Source organism: Bos indicus x Bos taurus, chromosome 10 (genome assembly GCF_003369695.1).
Source record: "Bos indicus x Bos taurus breed Angus x Brahman F1 hybrid chromosome 10, Bos_hybrid_MaternalHap_v2.0, whole genome shotgun sequence".
In the NCBI taxonomy this organism is placed as follows: Eukaryota; Metazoa; Chordata; class Mammalia; order Artiodactyla; family Bovidae; genus Bos; species Bos indicus x Bos taurus.
The window spans coordinates 4,240,419-4,263,658 of record NC_040085.1 but is presented as its reverse complement, the minus strand read 5'-3'; the positions used below and the strand labels follow the sequence as shown (position 1 = coordinate 4,263,658).

General features: G+C 38.4%; 1 protein-coding gene across 2 annotated transcripts in view; it reads left to right on the top strand.

Moving 5' to 3' along the window:
• The window catches only part of HOMER1 (homer scaffold protein 1), a 139,268-nt gene that overhangs the window by 22,586 nt on the left and 93,442 nt on the right, over positions 1 to 23,240 (top strand). The window lies entirely within an intron of this gene.

Below are 23,240 nucleotides of genomic sequence, written 5' to 3'. Positions count from 1 at the left end.
TTGAAATAGCTCCACTGGAATTCCATCACCTCCACTAGCCTTGTTCGTAGTGATGCTTCCTAAGGCCCACTTGACTTCGCATTCCAGGATGTCTGGCTCTAGATGAGTGATCACACCATCGTGATTATCTGGGTCATGAAGATCTTTTTTGTATAGTTCTTCTGTGTATTCTTGCCACCTCTTCTTATTATCTTCTGCTTCTGTTAGGTCCATACCTTTTCTGTCCTTTATTGTGCCCATCTTTGCATGAAGTGTTCCCTTGGTAGCTCTTATTTTCTTGAAGAGATCTCTAGTCTTTCCCATTCTATGGTTTTCCTCTGTTTCTGTGCACTGATCACTGAGGAACACTTTCTGAAATCTCTTTGCTATCTTTGGAACTCACATCCAAATGGGTATATCTTTCCTTTTTTTCTTTGCCTTTAGCTTCTCTTTTTTTTCTCAGCTATTTGTACAACCTCCTCAGACAACCATTGTGCCTTTTTGCATTTCTTTTTCTTGGGTATGGTCTTGATCATTGCCTCCTGTACACTATCACAAACCTCTGTCCATAGTTCTTCAGACGCTCTATCAGATCTAATTCCTTGTGTTTATCACTTCCACTGTATAATCGTAAAGGATTTTGCTTTAGGTCATACCTGAATGATCTAGTGGTTTTCCCTACTTTCTTCAATTTCAGTCTGAATTTGGCAATAAGGGGTTCATGATCTGAGCCCCAGTCCATTCCTGGTCCTGTTTTTGCTGACTGTATAGAGCTTCTCCATCTTTGGCTACAAAGAATATAATCAGTCTGATTTCGGTGTTGACCATCTGGTGATGTCCACGTGTAGAATCCTCTCTTGTGTTGTTGGAAGTGGGTGTTTGCTATGACTAGTGCGATCTCTTGGCAAAACTCTGTTAGCCTTTTGACCTGCTTCATTTTCTACTCCAAGGCCAAATTTTCCTGTTATTCCAGGTATCTCTTGACTTCTTACTTTTGCATTCCAGTCCCCTATAATGAAAAGGACATCTTTTTTGGGTGTTAGTTCTAGAAGGTCTTGTACGTCTTCATAGAACTGTTCAACTTCAGCTTCTCCAGCATTACTGGTCGGGGTGTATGCTTGGATTACTGTGATATTGAATGATTTGCCTTGGAAACGAACAGAGATCATTCTGTTGTTTTTGAGATTGCATCCAAGTAGTGCATTTCGGACTCTCTTGTTTACTATGATGGCTACTCCATTTTTTCTAAGGATCTTGCCCACAGTAGTAGTTATAATGGTCATCTGAGTTAAATTTGCCCATTTCAGTCCATCTTAGTTCACTGATTCCTAAAATGTTGATGTTCACTCTTGCCATCTGCTGTTTGACCACTCCCAATTTGCCTTGATTCATGGACCTAACATTCCAGGTTCCTATGCAGTAGTGCTCTTTACAGCTTCGGACTTCACTTGCATCACCAGTCACATCCACAACTGGGTACTGTTTTTGCTTTGGCCCTGACTCTTCATTCTCTCTGGAGTGATTTCTCCAGTATCATATTGGGCTCCTACCGACCTGGGGAGTTCATCTTTCAGTGTTCTGTCTTTTTGCCTTTTCATGCTGTTCATGGGGTTATGGGCTTCTCAAGGCAAGAATACTGTATTCTTGTAATACAGTATTCTCAAGAATACTGAAGTAGTTTTCCATTCCCTTCTCCAGTGAACCATATTTTGTCAGAACTGTCCATCATGACTCGTCTATCTTGGGTGGCCCTACACGGCATGGCTCATAGTTGCATTGAGTTAGACAAGGCTGTGGTCTGTGTGATCAGTTTGGTTAGTTTTCTGTGATTGTACTTACAGAGATTATATTTTGGAGTTGATAACCATGGAAAACCCACAAGAATCTGTTTCGTTCTAACAATCTTAGAGGCTCTTTGACTTAGCCTCATATCTAGGTTTGAATTCTGGCTCCATCTTCATCTTGGCTGTGGGATCTTAAATACATCACTTCTGTCCTTTTCCTCATCTCAGAATGGAAAGTAGTATGTGCCCCATCCAGATTTAAAGTGTGTACAAAAGATCTAGTAAAAGTATACAAAGGATCTAGGGCCTGATGTACTAATAGCCACTCAGTAAGTGATAACTCTTACATTTAAAGTTTACTGTCTATTATTATAAATGTGTATGTTTTAGTAACAGCTCTATTACTATATGAAGGATTTATAATAACCTAGAGAAAGTTCTGTGACGAAAAATTGACAATGTTTTGTTGTGATTATCAGATTGTAATGGCTTACTAGTTGTTCAGCATGTTTGATTTGGGGCTCCATTGACTGATTTACCCTGTGAAAACGTAAAAGGGACTGATACATGAACTGGAATGGCAACATTAGAAGTACATTCTCTCCTCATAGAAAAAGATGCCATAGTCGAAGCCTTGCACTCAGGAGGTTGCTTGATGAGTAAGGGTAATTGATTGGCTATTTAGTGCTACAGTAGCCTTGTACATCATCTTTACCTTCTACTGGGGTTGTCAGGACCCCTCTCCCCCAGAGAATGTTAGGAAGCACTGCCTAATCACCTCTCATGAATTACAGGTTACATAGTTACCTGCTTTTATGTTGCATATTCCTAAAGGAAAAAGCAGAACATTTGGAGGTTTTATTCTTAGTCATTAGCCTGTCATTTCTGCCTGAGTTTACAGCCTCACTTTGGTTGGATTTGGGGAGCTTATATAGACTCATACATTTTTAAAATTTAAACTTTGTATTTAGAAAAGTTTTAAGCATACAAACACCTAAAGAGGTTTGTATAATTAACCCCAGTGCATCCATCACCCAGCTTCAACAGTTATTAACATGTGGCACATACTGTTTCATCTATATTGCCTGTCCCTCTTATCATTATTTTAAAGCAAATTCTAGACATGATGTAATTATCCCTATGAATACTAAGATATATATCATTAAGGAATAGGACTATTAAAAATATGTACAATACCCTTATCATACCAAAAACCCCACTAATACTTTCTTAACATCTAATCAGTGGCCAGTTCTCCACAGTTGCCTTCTCGGTCTTTTTTAACCACTGGATTGTTCGTATCAGCCTCCAAGCATGGTTTACACACTGCATTTGGTTGGTACGTTTCTTGAGTTTCTTTTACTCTTATTATAGCACCTACCCTATTCTTGCTGTTTATTTGTTTGCCATCTAGAATTTTCTGCATTCAGGATCTGGCAGGCTATATCCTCATAGTCCATGGGGTCTCAAAAGAGTCGGATACAACTTAGTGACTGAACAACAACAGCAATATTAGTCCTCGTCATGTTCTTTAACTTGTTCCTCTGTTCTCCTATCTCTGGTAAACTAGTAGCTAGACCTGGGCTTGATCGGGTTCAGGTTTGAATTTTTCCCCAAAGCATATGTCGTAGGGGGCTGTGATTTACTTCTTTTTTTTGTCTGTCACAGTACACCAGAAGGCACATTGGCAGTGTCTTGGCTTTAGTCTTTTTGTATGTTGACCTTGATCATGGGGCTCAGTATTATTGGCTTGATCCATCCAGCATATTCTTTCAATGAAACCGTTTTATTGTAGTTATTTCTAGTTTTATTCTCAAGGAGTACCTTGGTGTCAAACATTATGGCCTTCTAATTTGTTCTTCACATACAGCCAGAATGATCTTTTAAATATTAATTAGATCACATACTACTGTGCTGAGAGCTCTTCTGTAGTGCTTGATTACTCATGAACAGTTAAATTTGTAACATGATCTATAAAGATCTACATAACCTGGGCTTGGTCTGTCTTTCTACACCTAATTTTATGCCATTCTGTCCTTTGAGAGGAAGTATGACTTTGTTCATAATGTAGGCTCTTGAGTAGACTGCGTGAGTGTGTGATCTTGGGCTACTCATTTAACTGTTCTGTGCCTTGGTTTCCCCATATTTGAAAGTTGGCGTTTTAAGGGTATATACCAATAGGATTCTAATGATAAAATAATTCATATAAATTGCTTAGAACGATGCACATAAAATAAAATGCCAAATGTTAGCTGTTGTTTGTTGCTGGCATTGGTGGTGTTATTTTTTATCACTGTGTTGCAGCCACTCTGTATTTTTCAGTTTCTAGAACGGCCAAGCTCTTGTCAGCCTCAAGATCTTTGCACGTTGCTTTGATTATCTCTTGCTGTATAACAAGACCGCTCAAACTGTAGTGGCCTACAACAGTGGTATCATTTACCTAGCTCATGAACATGCAAGTTGGGTGCAGCTTGGTGAGGATGGCTCATGCCTGCCCTGTGCGGTACTGTTTGGGATGGCTTCACTGGGGCTGCAAGCTCTACTTTTAAATGGGTCATGTGTATGGTTGGCAAGATGGTGTTGGCTCTTGACTGAGAACTCAGCCTTGGTTCTGCGAAAGCTGTTTTGCTTTCCTTGCTGCACGGTGTCCCTTGGTATGGGTTTTTCATGTTTCTTTGTGATTCACATTTGTTGAGCTTTTTGGGTTTGTGGCTTTAGGGTATTATCCAGTATGTAAATTTTCCAACCGTAATTTCTTCAAAAAAAATTTTTTTTCCATTTTTCCCATCGTTGAGGATTTCAATTGCTTGTGTGTTAGGCTACTTGAAGTTGTTCCATAATAATTACATCGGTGCTGTATTTTTTGTGCTTTTTTCCTCTGTGCTTCATTTTAAGTAGTTTCTATTTCTGTGCCTTCAAATTAGCTAGTTTTCTTTCCTTCTGCAATGTTTAATTTGCTGTTAATTTCATCCAGTTTATTTTTCATCTCCAGAAAACTGATTTGGGGCTTTTATATATCTTCAAGTCTCTCCTTAACATGCTATACTTTCCTCTGCGTTCCTGAATATGTGGAATGTCATTATAATAACTGTCTTAATGTCCTTGTCCACAAGTCCTGTCATCTGTGTCATTTCTGGGTCTGTTTCTGTGGATTGATTTTTCTGCTCTTTTACAGATTTAATTTTCTGAGTGTTAGATATTTAGAATTTTTGTCTGTTGAGTGCTGAAAATTTTTGTATTCTAAATATTCTTGTAGAAGGGCCTAAGGAAAGAAGTAGGATATTTTCTAATATTTATATGGAGATAATAACTTGTATAGTTATAATGCTCATCTCAGAGGGAACGAGGAAGTAGAATGTATTTTGTTAGCATGACAGTAGCAAAGATTTACAGCTTAGGAGATTTTGAATTGGTCAGTGAGCAAGAATAAAGAAAAATGAAATGTAAGTTTAGTTTTCATTGTCAGACTCCATTATCTTAGGGAGTGGTGAAAGCTCTTGGGTTTTGGAGCTAGTCTTGGATGCGAATCAGAAATACCAATACTAGCTGTGACGTTTGGCCAATTATTTAAACTACCCCCTCCTCCAAGTCTTTTTTTAACCGAACTTCTTTTCTCTCTTTTTTTCTCTCTCTCTTGAGATAGAAATGAGAATTTATACAGGGTACTTACATGTAATCAGAATTCAACAAAATGTTACTGATACTTTCTTCCTCTACCATTTTTTCTACCTTTTAGCTATTTCATTTTGCAACAGTCCTACTTTGAATCACATGCTGGTTTTAAATGGGGATACTAACTATTTTGTTACCCTTGAACAATTACTGTAACTCTTCCTATGGAAAGAGTTATTCTTGAGCTTTAATTTTCATCCAGTTACATGCAGTTGAAGATATTCAGTTGGCAAACAGCTTGCCTAAAATTGCTTTAATAAATTCAAAGTTGCTTCTATTAAGATTTTTATGCTAGTTTTTCAGTAATTCTGTCCTTATTAAGTAAATATATTATTTGAGATGTATGAGGAGAAACTTATTTTTAACTGAATTTAGAATAAATTAATTCTATAAATGGCAGAGGGTTAATATGTTTTAACTGGATGAAGATTTGTATTAGTGTATTAGTTTCCTATGTCTGCTGTAATAAATTACCACAAAGTTGGTATTAAGATAGCATACATTTATTCTCCTGCAGTTCTAGACGTCAGAAGTCTGAAGGCAGTCGCACAGGGGTAAAAGCAAGTGTCAGCAGGGCTGCGGCCCCTCGGGAAGCTCTGCGGGAGGATGGTCTCCTTGCCTTTTCCACCTTCTAGAGCTGCCTTCCTTGCATTCATGTTTTGTGGCCTCCTTCATTCCACAGCCAGCAGTGTAGCATCTTTCTGTCTCCCTGACTCTTCTTCCTTTGTCGCATAACCTTCTTCTTTACTTAAATCTCCCTCTGCCACCTTAAGGACACTTATGATTTCATTTAGAGTCCACGAGCATAATCCATGGACAGAGGAGCCTGGAGGGCTACAGTCCATGGGGTTGCAAAGAGTTGGACATGACTGAGCGACCAGTGCTAACGCTAGCATAATCCAGAAGAATCTCTCCGTCTAAGGAGTTGTCACTCAGTCACAGCTGCAAAATCCCTTTTGCCAACAAGGTAACATTCAGAGGTTCTAGGTATTAGGACCTGGACGTCATTATTCAACCTTCCACAGTCATTTCAAGAGGATACCGAATCCTGTTTTTCAAATGGTTTAATTTTTTTTGCAGCCCTAAAGTTAAAAGATCTGTCAGTTTACTGAAGTCTTCTATTCATCTCCCATTTTATATTGACTATTTATAATTTCACCTAGTGAACTGTGGTGCTTGTCCCAACTATGTCCACATCACGAATACTTAGTAGTGATGATTGACAAGAAAAAGGTTGTCTGATGTCATATCATTTTCAAAGAATTAATATTTCCTAAAGCAGTTCATACAACCCACTTTATAAACTTACTTTTATGGAGTCGTGTGTGTGTGTGTGTGTGTGTGTGTGTAGGAATCCTGTAATGGTTCAGAGCACTTTCACAGAAAGTATATAGAACTTTCCCACAAGTACAGCTAGTTAGGGAATTACATTTTTAAAGTGAAGGGAAACATTTTCCTGGAAAAACTCCATTATCAGAGGTGAAGTGTTCAGTAAAATGCTGATAGAATTAAATTCGTAAATATTTTTGCCAGAAAGAAACCAAATCAAGATAGGAAAAACAATAAGGAGAAAGGAGAAAGTATTTTTATAAGTGTATAGTTCCTCTTTTATCAAAATATGCATATTATTCCTGTCATATAATCCTTTTCAGAACTGCCCTGTGTGATGAAGTCTAGTTGGTGTCTGAAGCAGATACAAGATACACTGGAATTAATAACTTCTAGTTTCAAAGATCAATGTTTTCACCTCAGATAGGCTAACACTGTTATCACTATTGGTATTATTATTGTATTTTGTTAAAGAGGTGAAATCCTTGTATTAAAATACAGATGAGAGAGTTAACTTGTAGAAGGAAAGATCAGGAACTATGGTAATTTGCATGACTAGAAATAAGTTTTTAGATTCTTCCAAACCACACTGTCATTCCAATGAGTGTTATAATACAACTTGTTTTCAAAATACAAATAAAAGGTAAGTGGAGCCAATGCCCATACATATTGATACATCCCATGAAAACACTTAGGCACTCTAATAGTGCTTAACGTGCATAGTAAGCACAGTTGTGTAACGATACTACCCCACTTCTGTCAACAAAATTTCAGCCAGGGCAAGAGTTTCCTTACAGCCATGAACTTGGGTTTACCTGACAAAAGGGTTCTTTTCCCATCCGAGAGGTTAGTATAGGATACAATGTGGGCTCTAGAGCCAGGCTGAGTTTGCATGCTGGCTGTGCCAAGTATCATCTTGAGAAAATGATACACTCCAACTTCCTCATGTTCAAAAGAAGGTTAATAGTAACTACTTCACAAAGGTTGAGAGGATTAAGTAACCAAAAATTTTACCACACATCTGTTTGTAAGTTTAAGCTTTTGTTTTCAAGTTTAAGAGTAGCATATTTGAATTTCTTAGTTTGAATCATCCAGTACATGGGTTTCTTCTTTTGGCACAAATGGTGGAAATTGTTGTTAATTTATATGCTCATTGATTTATAAAAGGGAAACAGCTGGGTTATTACATCATTCTGACTGCAAAAGGCTAAAATCTCAACTTTTGAGTGTGACTATCACTTTTTAAAATTCATTAGCGTTTAAGCTATTCAGTTTTTATTATATCCTGTAATATTTCAGTTACTACAGGGAATTTCCAATAATTTGCAAAATCAGGAACAAGGTAAAGCAGGATGGTTAAAGATAGTGTTGAAAAGAAACCGGAGTAAATACAGCAGACTCCTGACATGAGATCAGTATTAGCAGAAAAGAGAACGTGGCTGAGCTTCAGTAGTTGAGTTGTAGTCTTGCTTGGGCATAACAAGCAGGCAGGTTTTCCCCTAGCAGTGTCATACGAAATAATGAATATTATAGGGATCTAGTAGGAGTTTATTATTGTTAATCTGCTGAGAGATTCAGGGGAGAACTTTAAATCTTAATCCAGTGAAGGCTTTCTTCTAAGCAATTGTTATAAGCAGAAATTTGCTTTCTGACTGATTAATAATATAGAGGGGAGGGAAGTTTTAGTCTTGAATAATGTATGATAGTTAGCAGAATTCTTAAATACCTTTGACGTTTCTGCCAAAGTAGAAAATAATAGAAGAGAATGAATGCATTTAGGATGCTGGGGATAGGAAGATGTGATTTTTTTTTTTTAAGTGTTATGTCTTAGCTTATAAATTCGTAGAAAATTTGCATTTTCCTGCATTGTCTAGTCATATTTATTTCTGAAGCAATTTCTTTTTATTATCATGATGTAAAATTGTCGTATGATGATGTGCTGTGCTCACATGCTGTTTGTAATGCCCTTGCTGTTAATGGCACTGTTCTCTTTTTGAGAAGTAAGACTAACTTGTTTCTCTCAAATGTCTCAAAAGAGCATTTGATTGAGACTCTAGAGCTCTTTTTCACCTGGTGAGAGGCTATTTTTGAGTAGGAAAGATTTAAGAGTAGATTTTACCACTTTGTCCGGGGTATGACATTTATAGACGAATTGAAGATAACTGCTTCCTAAGTGGTCACTGACTAGTCGGCTGAGGCCGCCTTAATTGGAATTCTGGTATTATCCACTTAGCGTGGAATGTCTGCCAAACACAAAGGCTTTAGTAGGATCGATATTTTTCTTTTATCGATTGGTTCAGCTAATATTTGTACGTGTTGTTTAGTCACCAGTCATGTCTGACTCTCTTGTGACTCCATGGACTGTAGCCCACCAGGCTCCTCTGTCCATGGGATTTCCCAGGCAAGAATACTGGAGTGAGTTGCTAGTTCCTTTTCCAGGGGATTCTCCTGACCCAGGGATCGAACCTGTGTCTCATGCGTTGGCAGGCAGATTCTTTACAACTGAGCCACCAGAGAAGCCCCAGTAGTTGACTTAATGTTTAGTTAATCCATCATCATCTATGCTGTGTTAGCTGGAGAACCAGTTAGGGAACTGTCTCTAGCCTTAGGTGACTGGCTTTCTTAGAGTTGATATTTTGCAGGATTTCTTAGGACAGGCTTGCTGGTTCACAATTAAAGATGCACAAATAGTTTTAGGTTATCGTTGTACAGGATAACTCTAGGTATTTTTACACACCATAAAGAGAATTCTGAGCAGACCTATTTGATGGAAAAAAATTTACATCCTTGGAAATTTGCGGATGATTTGTAAGAAGTATTCTGTAGGCAAGAGTGTCCTCAAATCTCTTTGCTACATGACTCCATTATCACTTTGGCTGTAATACTTTTAACTGTGAACTGTCATTCACTTTTTTTTTTAAAAAAATTAAGGCTTATGTTCAGTAAAGTGCACAACTCTAGAGCTCAGTGAATGTTTACATATGTATTTGTTTGTGTAATCACTAAGACAACATTCCACTAGCTGTGCTTTTTTAAAGCAAGAAAATACATTGCATTAAAAGTATTTGCTTAAATTTTTCCTAATTATAAACACAGTACATGTTCACATATTGAAAAGTTGTGATAAAAAAAATAAGTCATTTGTAATCCCACCACCAAGAAGTCTAAATGTCTTGATATATAATCATTTATTCATTTATTAAGTATTTTCTGAGTGCCTAATATGTGCCAGGTATTTGAGTTGCTGGGACCACAGCCCTGATAAAAAGTGGCAAACTCCTTGCCCTTAAGGAGATAACACTTTAGCTGGGGGAGAGGGATAATAAATAAGAAAATACGTTGTATGTCAGATGATGATAAATGCTGTGGGGAACAGTGAAGAAGGGGAATGGGGAGTCCTGGGAGAGGAGAGGAAGGGCCATAGTGTTTACACAGAGCAACCAGGAAGGTCTCACTGAGAAAGGAACACTTGAGTAAGCACCAGGAGGAGGGAAAGGAAGTTGCTAGATCTGAGGGGAAAGACTATTTCAGGCAAAGACCCCGACGGAAGAGGTGCTTAGCCTCGTGTAAGAAGCAAGGAGGCCAACTGTGGCTGGAACAAACACCAATAAGCTACTGACAGGTTGGAGAAGGAGCAGGGACCATGCTGTGAGTGGTGCTTCCTCCTGACCTGAGATGTGATTCCACGGGAGGAACAGCTTCGAAGTGGGGCTGCCTGCCAGACCGCTGAGTCTAGGGCTTTGGGTCAGGTGGTCGTGATGCAGCCAGGGCGGAGACACACCGATGGAAGGGCATTAGACCTTTTCAGGACTTTGCCTTTTACTGTGAGATGGGAAGCCATTGGAGGGTTTTGAGCAATGACTCATCTGATTTAGGTTTTATTACTTTAAAACTCTACGTTATGAAATGTTGTAGACATACCAAAAAAAGTAGAAAATGGTACAGTCTCCTGTACCACCATTTTCATACCCATTTCAGCTGCCATCTCATTTTGTCTTACTTGGTTTGTCCTGACCTCTCAACCTTTCCTTTTTTTTTTCCCCTGAAATATTTTAATACTAGCTTGGACTTTTGGAAGGATCACTCTGGTTTATGTATCGGGAGAAGGAAAGGCAGGACAAGGCTGAATATAAGTATATCCTCTATGGATATTTTTTCTATGCATATATAGCTGACCCTTGAACAACACAGGTTTGAATTGTGAGGGTCCACTTAATGCATGGATTATTTTTCACTAAATACATGCTACAGTACTGCACAATCCAAGGTTGGTTGACTCCACAGATACGGAGGGTCAACTGTAAAGTTGTACTTGAATTTTTGGCTGTGCAAAGAATTGGTGTCCCTAAACCCCGTGTTGTGCAAGGTTCAAATGTAGATAAATTTTTAAACAAAAATTGAATTATATTGTGTCAATGTTATATATAAACTATTTTTATTTACTATACTGGATGCCTTATGTCACTGAATATTCAACAACTTTGTTTTTTAATAGCTACATAGGATTCCATTATATGGATCCGTTATGTGGTCCATTATATGGACCATGTCCATAGGGTCACAGAGAGTCAACACAACTGAGCAACTAAACACTTTACACACCATGATTGGTTTGATCTTAGATCATTGGATATAATCTTTGCTTATAAACAGTGTGGTGATACATCCCTATAGCTAAATCTCTGCATATTTCAGTTTAGTTCAGTCGCTCAGTCGTGTCCGACTCTTCGCGACCCCATGAATCGCAGCACGTCAGGCCTCCCTGTCCATCACCAATTCCCGGAGTTCACCCAGACTCACGTCCATCAAGTCAGTGATGCCATCCAGCCATCTCATCCTCTGTCGTCCCCTTCTCCTCCTGCCCCCAATCCCTCCCAGCATCAGAGTCTTTTCCAGTGAGTCAACTCTTCACATGAGGTGGCCAAAGTACTGGAGTTTCAGCTTCAGCATCATTCCCTCCAGAGAGATCCCAGGGCTGATCTCCTTCAGAATGGACTGGTTGGACCTCCTTGTAGTCCAAGGGACTCTCAAGAGTCTTCTCCAACACCACAGTTCAAAAGCATCAATTCTTTGGCGCTCAGCCTTCTTCACAGTCCAACTCTCACATCCATACATGACCACAGGAAAAACCATAGCCTTGACTAGACTAGAACCTTTGTTGGCAAAGTAATGTCTCTGCTTTTGAATATGCTATCTAGGTTGGTCATAACTTTCCTTCCAAGGAGTAAGCGTCTTTTAATTTCATGGCTGCAGTCACCATCTGCAGTGGTTTTGGAGCCCCAAAAAATAAAGTCTGACACTGTTTCCACTGTTTGCCCATCTATTTCCCATGAAGTGATGGGACCGGATGCTATGATCTTCGTTTTCTGAATGTTGAGCTTTAAGCCAACTTTTTCACTCTCCACTTTCACTTTCATGATTATTTCCTTAAGGTAAATTCCTAGAATGGAATTGCTCTGTCAAAGGATATGCATAAATATTTAAAGCTTCTGATATGCATTGTCAAAGTGTTTTTGGGAAGACTTTACTAATTTATACTCCCACCAGCTGCTTCTGAAAGTATCAAATTTCCTTAAACTCTATTGCTGAACTTTTTCATTAAAAAAAAAAAATGGTTTCCTGTTTTGACAGGTGAAAAAATGATAACTCGTGGTTTTAATTTGCAGTTCTTCAGTTTCTAGTGAGGTTGACCTTCATTTCCGTTTGCAGTTTTAAAAATATGCTTATTCATAACATTTTCTAGCTGTGTGACTTTGGAGAAGTCACTTGGGACCTCTGCTTTTGTACTGTGAAATGGGTGTTGTATACCTGCTTCACAGGGTTTTCATGAACATTGAATAAAAACATTTTGTAGCTCTAAGTTTTAAAACTTTTTGACCATGACCCACAATTTTTAAAAAAAGTCCTACTTTGTGACAAATTAATATAAATATGTTTAGCCAGAATTTCATGAAACAATGAGTATACCCTTACCAAGTGTGATATACTCTGATATTTTACATTTTCAGTCATTTTTTAAAATACCCATTAAATTGATCATAACCCTCTGGCTGTAACCCAGTGTTTTCTCATAAGCTCTGAGTACATAATGCATGTCAGGTTCTCTTGTATCTCTAGTGATTATCTCCTGTAGGTAGTTCAGAAGTCAGCTGTCTCTAGTAGTTTACCTCTGCTGCTAAGTCACTTCAGTCGTGTCCGACTCTGTGTGACCCCATAGACAGCAGCCCACCAGGCTCCCCCGTCCCTGGGATTCTCCAGGCAAGAACACTGGAGTGGGTTGCCATTTCCTCCTCCAAGTTTACCTCTAGTACATTCATTTTCAGAAAAGCTAAGTAGTAAACAACCAACCAGCCAACCAAATCTAGCTTATTGTATTGCTGAATCAAATTTTTGGTCAGTGAAAAGCGAATGTATTTATTTGGGCTTTTGCGATACCGTTACGACTGAACTGTTACACCATTGTTGTGAAATAGATCTGATGCATGTGAGCAAAACATCACATCGTTACAGGGATTGTTTTTTGCAAAACCCCACAGTGGGACATAGCATCTGACAGAATTTTGCCTATGATTTTTGTTACCTGAAGAGCTGACAAAAATTGGAAACATAAATCATTTTTAGTTATATTTAATTCAGCCTTTTTCAATTGAAAAATAAAATAATACAAAGCTAGTTCTGAGAGCCTGGGAACGGGCGGCCCCCATGCATACAACACCGGATGCTGCTCATTGGTAGATTTGTAGCTGAACTACTTGAGGACCACTCATGCTATGCTATGCTAAGTCACTTCAGTCGTGTCCGACTCTGTGCGATCCCATAGACGGCAGCCCACCAGGCTCCCCTGTCCCTGGGATTCTCCAGGCAAGAACACTGGAGTGGGTTGCCATTTCCTTCTCCAATACATGAAAGTGAAAAGTGAAAGTGAAGTCGCTCAGTCGTGTCCAACTCTTAGCGACCCCATGGACTGCAGCCTAACAGGCTCTCTAACTATTAGCTGTGACTAGAGGAAACTTGATCAGATGAAAGTGAGAGTCACTTCCAAGCCTAAGGGCTGTTGGAATGAGAATTGCAGAGAGAAATAGAGTGGGAATGGACTGGTAGCATTTACTATCTGGAAGGCACCAAGGAGGATAACATATTTGAGAAGACAACTGTGTTGTTTCTTTAGACCTCTAGTTCAACATTAAACATGTTTTATATGTTAAAATCATTTTTTGATGATAAGCCAGGAAAAATTTTTAATGACTCCCCAGTTAAAAGTTTGACTAATAAACATTGCTACTCTCCTCCTCACTCCTCCATTTTGAAGTATGTCAGAAACAATTTGGTACAAAAATATAAAAATTAAATTTGAATGTTTACTAGAAAATTACTTATTTAGAGTTTTTAGGAATGTGCCGCATGTATTAACAAGAGTTAAATTCTCATTACCAAGAGGCTATTTCCTTAGATTTCCCTACTGTATTCTGTGAGTTCTCAGAATATAGCATTATTTAGTGGAAATCATCTGGGGAAAGAAGAATATTTAAAGTCTAGTGTAATTGAAAGTACAGTGCTACTTTTAAATGTAATTGAGTTACTGTATATTTTAAAATACCAAGTATTTTATCTGAAATGAATAGGATTTTAAATGCGCAAGTGGGACAGGATGATGTCACTTGGAAGTTATTTAATAAATATTAAGGTTCTTTGAGTACTGAAGCTGTTGCTTAAATATATACATTGAGTGGGTTTATTCGCTCTTTTCCTATGAATTTGAGCACATACTTTTGATCTTTTAAATGTAGCTACTGATTGAAGTGCCCAAAGAAAATAAGTACTATAATCTTTTAATAACTAGTGCTGTGGCTTAATGAAAGGGCTGAGATTGATTAAAAAAAAAAAAACCTCTTAAAATGATGGCTGGTGTATGAGTATAAAACAATGTTACTGTTGAAGTATAATTATATAATTTAGTAATCTTAAACTCTTAATTGAAAATGTTAATTTATTTGATTATAGTTTCTTTAGATATGCTAATTAAATCAAATACTTGATGTCATGAAAATATTTCTGATGCACAATTTTTATGATAACAATGATTTTCTTAAAAAATCTTTTATTTGAACGTGTACTTAACTGGTTCAAAGACCAATGAATTCAGATCATACACTTTTAAAAAAGATTCTTCCAGAAAAGCCATTTTGTAGTCATTGGTGTCACATTTTAAGTCAGTATACTTATGTTATAGCAATGTCCTTTACAATTCTGTATTTGCTTTGTAGTAAACTTGGAAGTTTAAAAAAACATGCGAAAGTGAAATCTCTCGGTCATGTCCGACTCTTTGTGACCCTGTGGACTGTAGCCCACCAGGCTCCTCTTTCCATGGGATTCTCCAGGCACGAATACTGGAGTGGGTTGCCATCTCCTTCTCCAGGGGATCTTCCCGACCCAGGGATCGAACCCAGGTCTTCCTCATTGCAGGCAGAGGCTTCAGCTTTACCATCTGAGCCACCAGGGAAGCCCTGAAAAAAAACCCAAACAACATAGCGGCCTTGTTTTGGGTGCATCACTAGATGGCGCTGTTGTGGTGCAACTGTGCGGGTAGCCATTAGTAGAATAAACTTTGCTTTACTTCAGAGTAAGCCTGTGGTATTTGTGTTTTAGAGAATATTAAAAATGGGTAAGTAATCACCTGTTACATAACATGGTAATAGAAACACATAGTTGGTAATATGCAGTCATAATCTTTGAGCAGCGTCAACTCTGTTAGTAAGATTTCTCTTAGAGGCATTGTGTTGTAAGGAGTAGAACTGGGTGGTGGGGTTGGGGAGGGTTTAAACCAATTACCTGATAACCCAGTGGAATTACAGTTTATGTTATTAACTAGCATAGGACAGTGCTTTTGAGGAAATTCCAGTGCTTGAGCTCCAGCTTGTCTGAAGACATACTGTGCTGAAACTAAATTCTTCAGGCATCACATTTGAAGTTAAATAGTCATTAGCGTCCAACGACTCCTTGCCCGTATCCTTTTGGCCTTAGCAAGTATTGTACAGCTTTTCCTTCCATTTCAAATTCCAAAAATCAAGCTAAAGGTGGAATGTTCTTTGTCCTACTTCCGGTGTATTTACTTCCAATGAAGGAGGGAAGTGGACCTTCCTTCAACACTTCCAGACCCGTAGTCAGGCACCCTTGAGTTTCTGCTCCTCTCCTATTCTTCCTTTATTCTCTTTATGAATAAGAAGAATGCTTTCATGCATGTACTGTTCGTTGAGTTCCAAGCTAAAAATTGTCACTTGTTCTGTGATTCTTTGGCAGTCTTCGATAGTGATCCCTAAAGCATTCCTTTCTTAGTGTTAACTGAGATGTAAGTGTAGCTTCCTCCACTGTGCCACTTAAGAAGGTCTTTTAGTCCAGTTCGTTACAAGTTTTAAAAGTTAAATAGTACTTAAAAGTTTGTAAAGGTGTAGTTTGCTTTCTCATCTCTTCCTTCATCTAGCCCCATCCCCATGGGCAGCTGCTTTTACAAATTCTGATTTTTATTTCTCTTGGTAGTGGCCTATGTAGCTCTAATATGCTGTTATACTGCTATTTCTTGATTAAAAGATTTGGATACTAAATCCTTATAGCAGAAAGTCAATTAATAATGAACTTTTATGATTTCCATATTTCTTCCACCCATCTCAGTCAGTCCTATAAATTTTTCCATTGATTACCTCTACAGTATTAAATGGGGCCCTAAAAATGTAATTGTGTGTACTGTGGGTCTGTGTTGCAAAGTTAATGAATGACCAGTGTGTAGCTAGACAGCCAGGAGAACTGGAAGACCACCAGTCACATCTTATGGGGGAACATGTTGTTTCAGAGTTTACTATATGTACACCTCTTTCTTCAGTTACCATTTGTATAATTTTTAAAATGACAATTGCCTGGAATAACTTAGAAGCTTGTTTTATCACATAAAAAGCCTGGAGGCTGATTCATTGAGTCAATGACATAATCAAGGAACCAGATTCTTGATTTTTCCACCTACTCTGCTTCACAATGTTGGCTTTCTTCTCAGGTTAACTGCCCTCAGGTTTCCGGGTGACACTCATGGTAAAGAACCCACCTGCCAATGCAGGAAACACAAGAGGCATGTGTTCAATCCCTGGGTCTGGAAGATCCCCTGGAGAAGGAAATGGCAACCCACTCTAGCACTTTTGCCTGGAGAATCCCATGGACAAAGGAGCCTGGTGGGCTACAGCCCGTGGGGTCACAAAGAGACACTACTGAGCGACTTAGCACAGCACTAGCTGCCCTCAAGGTCCTAAAATGACTCTTCAAGGCTGGGTGTCACTGCAAATGCAATATTATTCAAGAGAACATCCCTTCTTATGTGTGTATCTTTTTGTGGATGTATCCAGAAGCTTCCAGCAAACTTTCCCTGGTTATCTCATTATCCAGAACTACCTAAGGGATTTATTCCTAAGCAGACTTCTGGCAAGGAGGATGGAATTGCATTGATGATCTTAGTGAAGCTCACAGACGTGTGGAGGAGGGTAGGGAGCACCGTCTGTGGTGTGCTGGAAAGAAGCCAGGAGGAACAGTTGGTGGATAGTTAGCCAGCAGTGTCTGTAACATCAAACTCTTCATGGAAGGTATCATCTACCTTGTTTCTTATCTCTCTGCCAGGCTACTTTCTTTTGAAAAATTAAGTAGAAAGTCTGGGAATTGTTTGAAATCATAACTTTCTTCATGTCCACTTTGCTACAATATGTAATTGTACTTAAATTTCTGAAAAGGATATTTGTAAGCTAGGTATTAAAAGAAGACTAGGAAATGTATAATTACTCTCTATTCCCTTGAGCTTGGTTGTATTTATTGGACCCATACCTTTACACTTCCTTAGAACAAAAGTCCATTGGGCAATCTCTTAATATTTGCAGTAGTATAAGCTTTAGTAGTAATTAAAAAAAAAATCATCATTGATTTTTCTTTTCAACTAAAGCTATCCAAATGACAAATGTTAGCTTTTTGTTTTATTCCTAGATCTAGAGCTTTTATTTTTCTTGGCAAATAGTTTTTTTGTTTTGCTTCAGTTTTTCATGATCTCCCTTTCTTATCATACAGATAGATGCCTGAGAGTTAAATGCAATAATTGTTTATGTTAATTTTTATGAGTGTAAATAAACTTTATTTCTGAAACAAAATTCTGATTTCACTACATTTTCCTCAGAGCCATCTAGTCTTTACATTCCTCTAATTTTCTACATCCGTATCAAATTGTAGAGTTCATTACTGTATGTAGTACTTATAGAATTTTAGCCCATGATTACGACATTCAGAATTCTTTTTTTAAGCATTTTATTTGTCTATTTTTGGCTGTGCTGGGTTGTCTTTGCTCTGCGAGCTTTTCTCCAGTTGTGGCGAGCAAGGACTACTCTTGGTTGCAGTGTGAGGGCTTCTCATCACCATGGGTTCTCTTATTGCAGAACACAGGCTCTAGGCCCGTGGGCTTCAGGAATTGCAGCACATGAGCTCAATAGTGCAGCTCCTGGACTCTAGAGCGCAGGCTCAATAGTTGTGGTGCGTGGATTAGTTGCTCCACGGCCTGTGGGATCCTCCCCAACCAGGTATCAAACTCATGTCTCCTGCATTGGCAGGTGGATTCTTTACCCCTGAGCCATCAGGGAAGCCCAGGATCTCCAGAATTATATTATATATAATATGTATTATACCAAATTTTAGAGTTATTTTATGAACCTTCTGGAAAATACTCAAGTAACCTCTTTTAACGGGTCGTGAACTATTGATGGAAGAAATTACACAGTAGATGATTCTCTAAGATTAAAATGTGTGTGGTGTCTCTCTCTGTGTTTGTCTGTGTTTAGTTTTGTTTCTCTAAGCTCATTTAAAGCATTCCCTGCCAAAACCTATTTGCTTTTAAAGTTGATTTTTAGATTAATATTTAATTTCTTAGGAGAGTTACTCTGTGGTGTTATATAGGACTAAAGGCCTCGATTTTGTGTTATGCTTTATATATATATATTCTAGTAACAGTAATGTCAATAAAGATGGTAGAATATATAAATTGGCTTTTGGTGAGATGTATTTACCCCAAAATTTATCTTTCCATTCTCATATTGTAGTTATAAATCTAAGTCCTATGAGATGTTACTGTGTTCCATGAAGAATTCTGGGGTTAGATCATTTTGCTGCATGCTGGGTTGGTTATTCAGGGTTAAATGGATTTCTTTACTGCAGGACTTCTTAGAACTTTATATTAACATGCTTTATAAATGTTTCAGAGTGGGACACACACGATATTTGCAGTACTTATTTAAACATGGAACACTCAGTTCTAGGACTTTTGTTCCATAGACCATACTTTGGAAAATGCTGGTATTTGATGCAGTTGGTTTTGTGTGAATTGTTATTAAGGAAGTAGTGTGTCTAACCTTTATTTACAAGTGCCATCCAGTTTATTTGAAATAGTATTACCACTTGAACACTTGGGATAATCTGTGTCAAGTGCTTTTCAGATCCTTTAAGAGATAAGAGCTTTGAAATTTCAGGTATAGCTTCTCTACTGCTTTCTGCAGCTTTTCTCTAAAATGAAATTTATCCACATGCTTAATATTGATATGTATCTTAAATAGACTAGTGATAATCTCTCTTAATGATTCTCAAAACTTTTCACTCCAGCCTGGTTTTCTCTGTTGAGCCCGAAAGTAACATTTTGAGTTTCCTTCCTGATAGTTTTTACAATGCAAACCCTGTACGCTTTTGAACTTGGTCAAAACTGAGAGCTCATCTTTCCCTCGTCAAGCAACCCCCAGTTCCTGACTATCTTTTCTGTTTACCGTCCTGCCTAGTGGCACTGTCTTCTTTTCAGTTACCCAGACCAGAAACCCAGGAGACAATTTCTTAACCTTGACATTTTTGGATGGATAGTTTTTTGTTGTAGGGTGCTGTCCTGTGCATTATAAATATTTAGCAACATCCCTGGCTTCTTCCCATTAGAAGCCAGTAGCAGTCTTCCTCAGCTATGACTGTACAAAATGTCTCCAGACTTTGAGAAATGTCCCCTGAGAGACAGCTCACTCCAGTTTGATGAACCACTGCCCTATATCCAAACTGTTACTTAATCATACTGTTTCTGCTTTCTTAACTTACCTTTAATCCCTTTTCATTTCTTAATTCCACTCCCTAACCTCCTATCCTTTTTATATTTATTTTTAATACTTGGGATCCTTTGTAAGGTTCTGACTAGCATCCCTATGTCCAATGTTCAGTTCAGTTCAGTCGCTCAGTCCTGTCCAACTCTTTGCAAACTCATGGACTGCAGCACTCCAGGCCTCCCTGTCCATCACCAACTCCTGGCGATTACTCAGACTCATGTCCATTGAGTCGGTGATGCCATCCAACCATCTCATCCTCTGTCATCCCGTTCTCCTGCCCTCAGTCTTTCCCAACATCAGCGTCTTTTCAAATGAGTCAGTTCTTCACATCAGGTGGCCAAAGTATTGGAGTTTCAGCTTCAGCAGTAGTCCTTCCAATGAATATTCAGGACTGATTTCCTTTAGGATGGACTGGTTGAATCTCCTTGCAGTCCGAAGGACCCTCAAGAGCCTTCTCCAACACCACAGTTCAAAACCATCAATTCTTCAGCGATCAGCTTTCTTTATAGTCCAACTCTCACATCCATACATGACTACTGGAAAAACCATAGCTTTGACTGGACGGACCTTGGTAGGCAATGTAATGTCTCTGCTTTTTAATAAGCTGTCTAGGTTCGTCATAGCTTTTTGTCCAAGGAGCAGGCATCTTTTAATTTCATGGCTGCAGTTACCATCTGCAGTGATTTTGGAGCCCCCCAAAATAAAGTCTGTCACTGTTTCCATTGCTTCCCCATCTGTTTGCCATGAAGTGATGGGACCAGATGCCGTGATCTTAGTTTTCTGAATGTTGAGTTTTAACCCAACTTTTTCACTCTCCTCTTTCATCAAGAGGTCTTTAGTTCTTCTTCGCTTTCTACCATAAGGGTGGTGTCATCTGCATATCTGAGGTTATTGATATTTCTCCCAGCAATCTTGATTCCAGCTTGTGCTTCATCCAGCCTGGCATTTCACGTGATGTACTCTGCATATAAGTTAAATAAGCAGGGTGACAATATACAACTTTGATGCATTCCTTTCCCGATTTGCAACCAGTCTGTTGTTCATGTCCAGTTCTAACTGTTGCTTCTTGACCTACATGCAGATTTCTGAGGAGGCAGGTCAGGTGGTCTGGCATTCCCATCTCTTGAAGAATTTTCCACAGTTTGTGGTGATCCACACAGTCAAAGGCTTTGGCATAGTCAATAAAGCAGAAGTAGATGTTTTTCTGGAACTCTCTTGGTTTTTGGATAATCCAACAGATGTCGAAAATTTGATCTCTGGTTCCTTTGCCTTTTATAAATCCAGCTTGAACATCTGGAAATTCACGGTTCACGTACTGTTGAAGCCTGGCTTGGGGAACTTTGAGCGTTACTTTGCTAGCGTGTGATATGAGTGCAGTTGTGCGGTAGTTTGAGCATTCTTTGGCATTGCCTTTCTTAGGGATTGGAATAAAAACTGACCTTTTCCAGTCCTGTGGCCACTGCTGAGTTTTCCAAATTTGCTGGCATCTTGAGTGCAGCACTTTCACAGCATCATCTTTTAGGATTTGAAATAGCTCAACTGGAATTCCATCACCTCCACTAGTTTTGTTTGTAGTGATGCTTCCTAAGGCCCACTTGACTTCACATTCCAGGATGTCTGGCTCTAGGTGAGTGATCACACCATTGTGATTATCTGGGTCATGAAGCTCTTTTTTGTATAGTTCTTCTATGTATTCTTGCCACTCTTCTTAATATCTTCTGCTTCTGCCAACCCACTGTCTTCAGTGCTACTGAATTTACTGTTCTAAAATGCAAAGCTGTTCCCTATTTACATGTCTCAGTAGTTCCCAGCAGGTACCCTCATGAACTGACTTCTCTATCTCTAGCCTCATTCTTCAAAGTTACTCACACTCACTGAGGTTCATGCTACACATGCTGAGATACTGTGCCATGGTTTCAGGCTCTTCTTAGGCATCAGCTTCTCCATAGTAGCCCTTACCCACTTACTTTCAGAGTCTCTATCATGCTGAAGAGTATTTTATTTGTTTAACGTATCTGTCTTCCCACACCAGGTTGAACATGTCAAAGGCAAAGACCATCTCTCTCTCTCTCTCTGTTTTATGCATGTAGTAGATATTCAGTAAAAGTGTGTATCACCTATTTGTGTGCCCTGATACATGTGGTATCACCCTCATTACTTCTTGAAATTCTCTTCACTGTTTATCAGCTGTAAACTTATTTTCCTAGTCTTTATCATCCAGATGATGGTGGCTAGGCTTTTGATCACAGAAATCTTTTTAAGAAATCAGAGAAGAATTGAAGAAAGCAGTGTGTTTAGTTGATGTCAGATGTCATTTGCTTGTAAAAATAGCTAGTTTACCCTAAAGACTTTTATTCGGAATGGGATTAAATTGAGTGGAATAATTGTGCAGATTAATTACACTGTGTGAATTAATATAGTGTGAAAGTATTTGTTGGACTCAAACTGCATTTCCATTGAACAAGGATTTGATGATTAGTCATATAAGGCTTGCAAAAGCAATATCATTGTCTTAACAGTTTTACTTTTTTGGAAAACATATGTATTAGAAAACATGCTTATATCAGCCTACACTATCTAGAAATTTACCCCCTGTCAAATGAAAAAAAGAACTATCAAGTCAATAAGAACAAGTGGCCTATTTCCCTTCTTTATGTGTCTTAATAAATAGAATTCTGTGTGAATGAATTTCTCTATGAATCAAAACTAGTAGCACTCTCTAAACTTTAATTACAAGATGAGAAAAGAGAATCAGAGGTTGCAGGACTTCTGGACGACAACCCAAATGTAGCATCAGCCTCACTGTGAAAGTCAGAGATTTTGAGGATGGGAAAGGGAGTGAGTAAGACCTACTCCTAGTTTGGAAGACTTCAACTGGTGTAGTGTGTTGCCAGATCATTCATAATTATTTCTCGAGTGAACCTGTGTATAATGGCAGTTAAGCCAGAAGTGATGACTTCCTGCTTCATTTTTTTAGGGAGAGGCATAAAATGTATCACTCACTTCCTTTCAGAAGTGATTCTTTCATAAGAACAGTTGTTATAGAGGTTTCCAGAAATAAAACTGGGAAGAGCCTGGTTACATACAGGAAAAGTACCTCCCTTTCATAACAGCTGTCTGAGGGCTAAAGTAAATCACAGGAGGCATATGTAGCACCCAGCCCATTATTACTAATCTGAAGAGTCATTTTGCCAAAGACCAAAATTTGCCTTGCCTGTTTTCTAATTTCACTGTTTTCGATACTCTCTTTTCGTGTCTTTAAATTTAAAATTGGAATTTTTTTTTTAATTCTTTAAAATGAAAAATTTAAACATACTTAATTTTAACTTTACAT